The sequence below is a fragment of the Monodon monoceros genome, unplaced genomic scaffold (genome assembly GCF_005190385.1).
Source record: "Monodon monoceros isolate NGI ecotype Baffin Bay Population unplaced genomic scaffold, NGI_Narwhal_1 Super_Scaffold_6, whole genome shotgun sequence".
Taxonomy (NCBI): domain Eukaryota; kingdom Metazoa; phylum Chordata; class Mammalia; order Artiodactyla; family Monodontidae; genus Monodon; species Monodon monoceros.
The window spans coordinates 78,433,887-78,439,886 of record NW_021703783.1 but is presented as its reverse complement, the minus strand read 5'-3'; the positions used below and the strand labels follow the sequence as shown (position 1 = coordinate 78,439,886).

The window sequence follows — 6,000 nt, the reverse complement described above, 5'->3', positions numbered from 1 at the left end:
TGCCTCTGAGCATCTTTCTGGGCACCCCCAGCGGGGGCCGGGCGCGTGCGAGGGCGCGCGGCGGGGTGGGGGGCGCCGCGGGGGGCGCGCACGCGGGCCCGGGGACCTCGCCGGGAGAGCCCGGCGCTCGGCGCGGCGCGGCCAGGCTCGGCGCCTCTCCGCCCCGTTCCTCGGCGCGCTCGCCCTCGCCTCGCGGCTCGCATTCGCTGGGGGTGCCCAGAAAGATGCTCAGAGGCAACGGCTAGGGGAGCGGAGGTTCCTGCCACATGTCCGCGTCCTCGGGGGCCAGAGCCCGCCAGCCCTCGCGGATCCCGGCTCGCAGCCAGCCCGCGACCGCTGCCGTCGCTAGTGCCGAGGGGCTCGGGTGAGTAGCGGCGTGACTGCGGGCGGCGTGGGGTACAGCTACCCCGTCCACGGCCCCAGCTTGCCAAGATGCGGTTGCGGGAGAAAAAAAGGAAGCCGGGTCGGAGATCCGGAAAGGCTGCGATAAGGGCATTTGTTGCAGCCAGGCTGGCGGTCTCCACTGTGTGGGCCTTTTTTTGGTTTTTTTTCCCCCTCAAAAAACATGGTTTGGTTATTGTTTTTCTCTCTCGGGTTGGGCGCATTTTCCCTTTCCTTTCCTCATCTTCGGGGTTGCAAGGAGTTTGAAGCGGTAAATTGCCGGATGTCTTTCCAAATGGTTTGACTTTCACGAGTAGATATTTTCCAAAGGTCATTTGTCTTCAGTATTAAAAAGCCACACCAATCCATGTAATTTCCAGGTGCGCTTTGAGTCACTTTTGAGGAGTAGCTGGAAAAACAGACCCTGGAAGGGTTGCTGTTGAGTGTGCCCTCTCTCCTCGTATTTTTTATACATTATTAATCGGAGGGGAAAGTGGGCTTGGACTTAACCACTCTACGCCTTGGCGAACTGTATTAGAGCAGCAAAGACTGCAATTTGCTGCTTTCGTGAAGGTCGGATCAACATTTCCATTGACATCCCAATTTCGGTGGTTGCAACTTGGGTGTAATTTTACTCCAGGCTAAAACTTGCCAAAGGCAAACAAGATGTTGTTTTTATAAGGATGCTGCCACCGCCGCGGTTTGAGGGTTTTTGTCGTTGCTGCTTCCCTCCAAGAAAACCAGCCACCTACAAACATGAGCCCCTAAAACAAATGGGCAGCTCAGGAAGGCTTTACATTTTCAGAGATTGTCCAGGAAGAATCGTTCTCGCTGCAGTTATCATTTCTCCTCCCTGAGCGACTGAGATGTTAGTTTTAGGAGGCTAAAAATTCAGCCCCCAGGCTGCAGATAAGCACCCAACATATATGGGTAGATCGAAGGCATGTGAGCTTTGGGGTCCTAAACGATTCTTAAACACTTACTAGATTAGGATACTTGCTACTTGGACTCTTGCATGGAAAGGCAACGTGAGGAATTTAGGTACAACATAAAGACTTTCCTCAACGTTGACACGATTACCAAAGGAGTCTATAAATCTCTCTGGGAGTCTTTACACTAGGGTAGCTTCACGTTGAAGTTTGGAGCCAGTTCTGAGCTTGTTTGGAGCTGGAAGGGAGAGAGAAAAGGAGATTAGGAAACCTCCCAGAGGTTCCTTCCAAACCTGTGTTCTTTGTACTCAGCAGATGAGCTTGGGCAAGGAGATGCCACTGGTGTCTGGGTTATTTGAGTCCGTGGTGTCGATGGCTCTGTGACAGAATACACTATAATGACTGGTGCTGGCATTGTCCCACTGCAAAGAAAGACTTCACAAGTGTGCCATTCTGTCATTCCACCCTGTCAGTCCTGAATAGTGCTTGGTGTGGTTGCAGTGATCCTCCTGGACTCAGATGGAGGAGAAAGGAGTAACTGGTACAAATGAAATTAAAACAGATTCATGCTACCTGGGCGACTTTGTGACGTATTTTAAAAAACATCGTTACAAAGACTTTTTTAACTTCAGAATGCAGGGGGAAATAATAATGTTGGATAAAAGCAGTGAAGAGTCAGTGCTCCTTGCTCAAGGATAGGAACTTCCTCCTGCAGTTGCTAATTGCCAAAACTTAATTTTACTGCATTAGAGTTACTTTGCTTGAAGCACTTTGGCACTTTTAGTAGAAGTAATATTTTTCTTCTTAATCAGTGACAGTAGAGTGATAATATATCCATGTATGAGGAATGAGCGACTCTGTATCATTACAGTTCCCCAAAGGGGGACCAGAGAAAGAGAACAAAGTATCTCACCTCTACTTGGAGATCAAATCTCCATTAAAATACTTTTGAAATATAGATACAGCATGGTACAATATTTAATAAGATATTTGGGGGTAACTAATTTTTAACAAAACTTTGTAAGTACATTTATTTGTCAGCAGTTTAAAATTATAATCACTGGACAGTTAGTATCAATCTAAAAGTTTGCAGGTTTAACTAAATTTGTATACATGTATTGAATTCTGATACATTTCTTTTCTGTTAATTTACTGCGTATGGTATAATTGGTCTGAAATGTTAGGGAATGGCTTTCTTTAAAATAGTAGTATTTGTTTAAAGTTACTGTACATATTCTAAATAGAGTAAAAATTAGCAGACATTGTTCAGGAAAGGCATTCCCAATAATCATTTGCGATGTTATTGTCCTCTTTTAAATGTTGGCAAATGTTTACCAGTTTATTATTAACTCATACTCATTGCATCATTCATTGAATGAGGATTTTTGAGCACCATGTGTTTTGAAGCAGGTTTATCCTTTCTCTAAATGGAAGGCAGACATGTTCTTTAAATATTATATTGAAATAAATGTTTTGGCATTATCAGTGTTTATAGCATTGGCAGAGTCTGTATAAACACCGGGTAGAGTTTACTGATGTCCCTAGTTCTAACCAGATGCTAATGTCAACATATGTCACATTAATATCCATCAAGCCAGTTAATGTCCCAGGAAGAATGAACAATTAGCAAAATTAATTAGGAGTTCTGCTTGACTGAAGTCATTAATGGTCATCAGTAAAACATTTGTATTACCATAGGCATGTTTGATTTTTATACATTTTGGATTTATAGCAATAATTCAGATTTAGCATTTACAAGTGCCACTACCAGTAATCAAAGTACAAGGTCTTCCATAAGCCACCAGTAATTAACAGAAGTATGAACAGAAACCAGATTTATTTATTGGTTACCTATTTTTTTTTCCTTTCATGGACAATAGCCAGTAACAAAGCATAAGTGTTTGCGGTGGAATTTAATGGCAGTGGATAGCAGTAAGCCTTGGAAAAAGTGTTGCATGTGTATTTCTTTAAGTGAAAGAGTACATTAGCTGTGATGTCTTTACTCTTGTATTAATATTTGATTTCTTTAAAATGATTGTTTTCAAAGTGCAATGCTGTCAATATATTTAATAATTTGCTTGAGAAAGAACATTTACATGAATGCATTTATCTTCCCACATATCTGTCAATAATGCATTGTTCCAGAAATCTATTTTTATGTAGATGGAATTTTCATGTAAAAATTAGCCTTTCTTATAATTCTAGTGTGATCTGAAAACGATTCTTGTTCATCTGATTTTTGCTTTCTCTCCATGAAATCATGAGACGGTTTTTTTAGAAGTCAAACTATGATTAAGCTGAGTCTTTTTTTTCTTTAAAAAACTGTGAGAATAGTTTGTTTAGAAGAAAATTCAAAATTAATTCCCTTAAAAATTTTATGTTTAGGCAGTATCTCCCGATTCTGGTATTTACTGGTAGTTTTCTCATATGGGAATAGGAAGGAGTGCAGAGAAGATCAATACAAGATTTGATCTGGAAGAAGCAAAACTGCATATTCTGATCCTCTCTGTTACTAAATGCTTTATAGTGTGTTTTTAGGTGAATCTCAAAACAGAATTTTTCTATAAATGGCTTTTGTGGATACGTCTCTTTGGGGTTTGGAATTAAGGTAACTAAACTGAAATGACTTACTTCACAAGACTAACCACAAGAACATGCTCTGGAAAATCAATGGCTGCGTTGAGATTGTCCAGATACCCATGTTTACCACGTTCCAGCCCCTCTGTCACTATAGACAGCCACCTTTGAAGCATACAGAAATCAGTGGGCAACCCCAGCACAGTCTCAGCACTGCTTGGCCATATGTTTAAGTGATACTCAGTTCTGTAGCTCTTATAACATTGGTCAGGGCTAGGTTTTGTGACCCTGTGAAAACTAAGACACTTGGCAGGAGAAAATTGTATTTTAAGACTATTTGAGCATCCTGTCATTTGAGCACATTTCAGTTAGAAGAATTTTTTTGTAACTATAAGTTTTATGGTCTGTTTTTGGTTTCAATTAAGGCTTGAGCGTGACTTGCACATAGTCGTAATTGCAGCAGGTGGTATGTTTTGTGTTGTGTAATGTTCATAAAAGTCTCGTTTCCTGATGTTTAGAAATCATGACCATTTTGTAGTTATTTTTCCAGAAATACAAAATGTAACTGTAAAAATAAGCTGCTCCTCTTTATCTCCATCATTCATTTCTTCAGAAAAGATGTGCAGACCATATGCAGCATCTCTTGGCTCTTAATACGGTTTTTTTCTATCTTAACTGTCAATTTAGTGTAAAAATAATTGGTTCAAATTGTTTTCTAGTAGTATAGCTTTCTCTCTGGAATGAAAGGTCTGGCATTGCGTCCTAAATATTTCCCAAGGCTTAGTTGGTACTCTTGATATGAGTGATGCTATTTTTTTCACCCTACTGGTAGATCAGTCGTGCACACTCATGCCAAACCAAATTTGGTACAAAGCTTCAAATTAGAAATAAATAGTCCCTCCCAAGTTTCAACATTATTTACACACTGGCTCTCCCTCCTTTTACATCCCCAGAGCTATTCCAGATAGGAACCAAGCTGTCTTGGAAGATGCAAATTCCTAGTAGCTAACAGAAGAAACTTTTTCCCCTTCTTTTCCTGACCACTCATCACTGACCTTTTCTCTCCTCTCATTCACTGCTCTTAGCTCAGGTATCTTTCAAATCACATAATCTCTTTAATCCCTTTCATTAGGTTTCTCACTACTAAAACCTCCAGAAAATCTGTTATTTCCTCTTTTACGTTTTTGATACAGTGACCCAAGTCATGGCTGATAAGTATTTAGGGTGGTAACAGTGTTATGTCTGTTATCAAAGGAGCTGAAATCTATAAATTTTAAAGTTCTATGAATAAAAAACCAGGACCGGGAAGCTCTACAGCCCTTGAAAATGGACCTGAAGCCCCCTTCAGAATATCCATAAATGTCTCCACCAATATGAAAGATAAATAATAATTGTAATTTGTTCATATTAAATAAATTAAAATATTTCTTTTAAATTGTATATTATGCCAGTGATAATTCATCATGTTGATTTTCTAGTATTTTTGATTTTTCTAGAAAAAATTTTATTTTCTAGAATCTATTTTCTAGAATTTTTGTTGCATATATACAGAATTTTAGCCCAGTAGACATTCGTGGGCTCTAACCCTAATATTTAATTATTGTTTATACTGTGGCTTAGTTGAAGGAATTTGCATTCTGAATTCTAAACAACTGACCTAAAAGAGATTTGCCAACACAACCCTTTGAGAAACAGTATCTGTGTGTATTCAATTCATTCACTTGAGAAATTTTTACGGAATGTCTACTGTCTTCAAGGCACTGTTGTTAGGGCAGGAGATATAATGATGAACAGAATAGACAAGGTCTCTGTTTTGTAGAGCACATATTTAATGGGGGAAGTTTAATACAAAACAAGTAAATAAATAAATGGAGAAGATGATCTCAGACAGTGGTAAGTGCTGTGAAGGGCATATAACAGGGTGAAGTGCTTGAGGGTGTTCTGGAGGGGAATGATGCTACTTTTAAAAAGTTGTTCAGAGAAGGTCTCCCTAAGAAGGTGTCCGTCAAACGGAGAATGGTGAGCAGGAACCAGCCATGCAGAGAAACCTGGGGAAGGAGCATTCAGTCAAAGGTACCCACTCACCTAAGCGCCCTTGGGGGACAGTCACAGT

The 6,000-nt window shown here is 40.4% G+C and overlaps 1 protein-coding gene across 36 annotated transcripts in view; it reads left to right on the top strand.

The window, feature by feature from the left end:
• The window catches only part of ANKS1B (ankyrin repeat and sterile alpha motif domain containing 1B), a 1,184,309-nt gene that overhangs the window by 1,018,591 nt on the left and 159,718 nt on the right, over positions 1-6,000 (top strand). For 11 of the 36 annotated variants that reach the window (XM_029204304.1, XM_029204305.1, XM_029204302.1 and 8 more), the window contains exon 1: positions 80-364. The exons of the other annotated variants lie outside the window; for them this stretch is intronic. The gene's annotated coding sequence lies outside the window, so the exon portion shown is untranslated. Of the gene's footprint in view, positions 1-79; positions 365-6,000 lie in introns of those variants that run through there. 36 annotated transcript variants of the gene reach the window in all.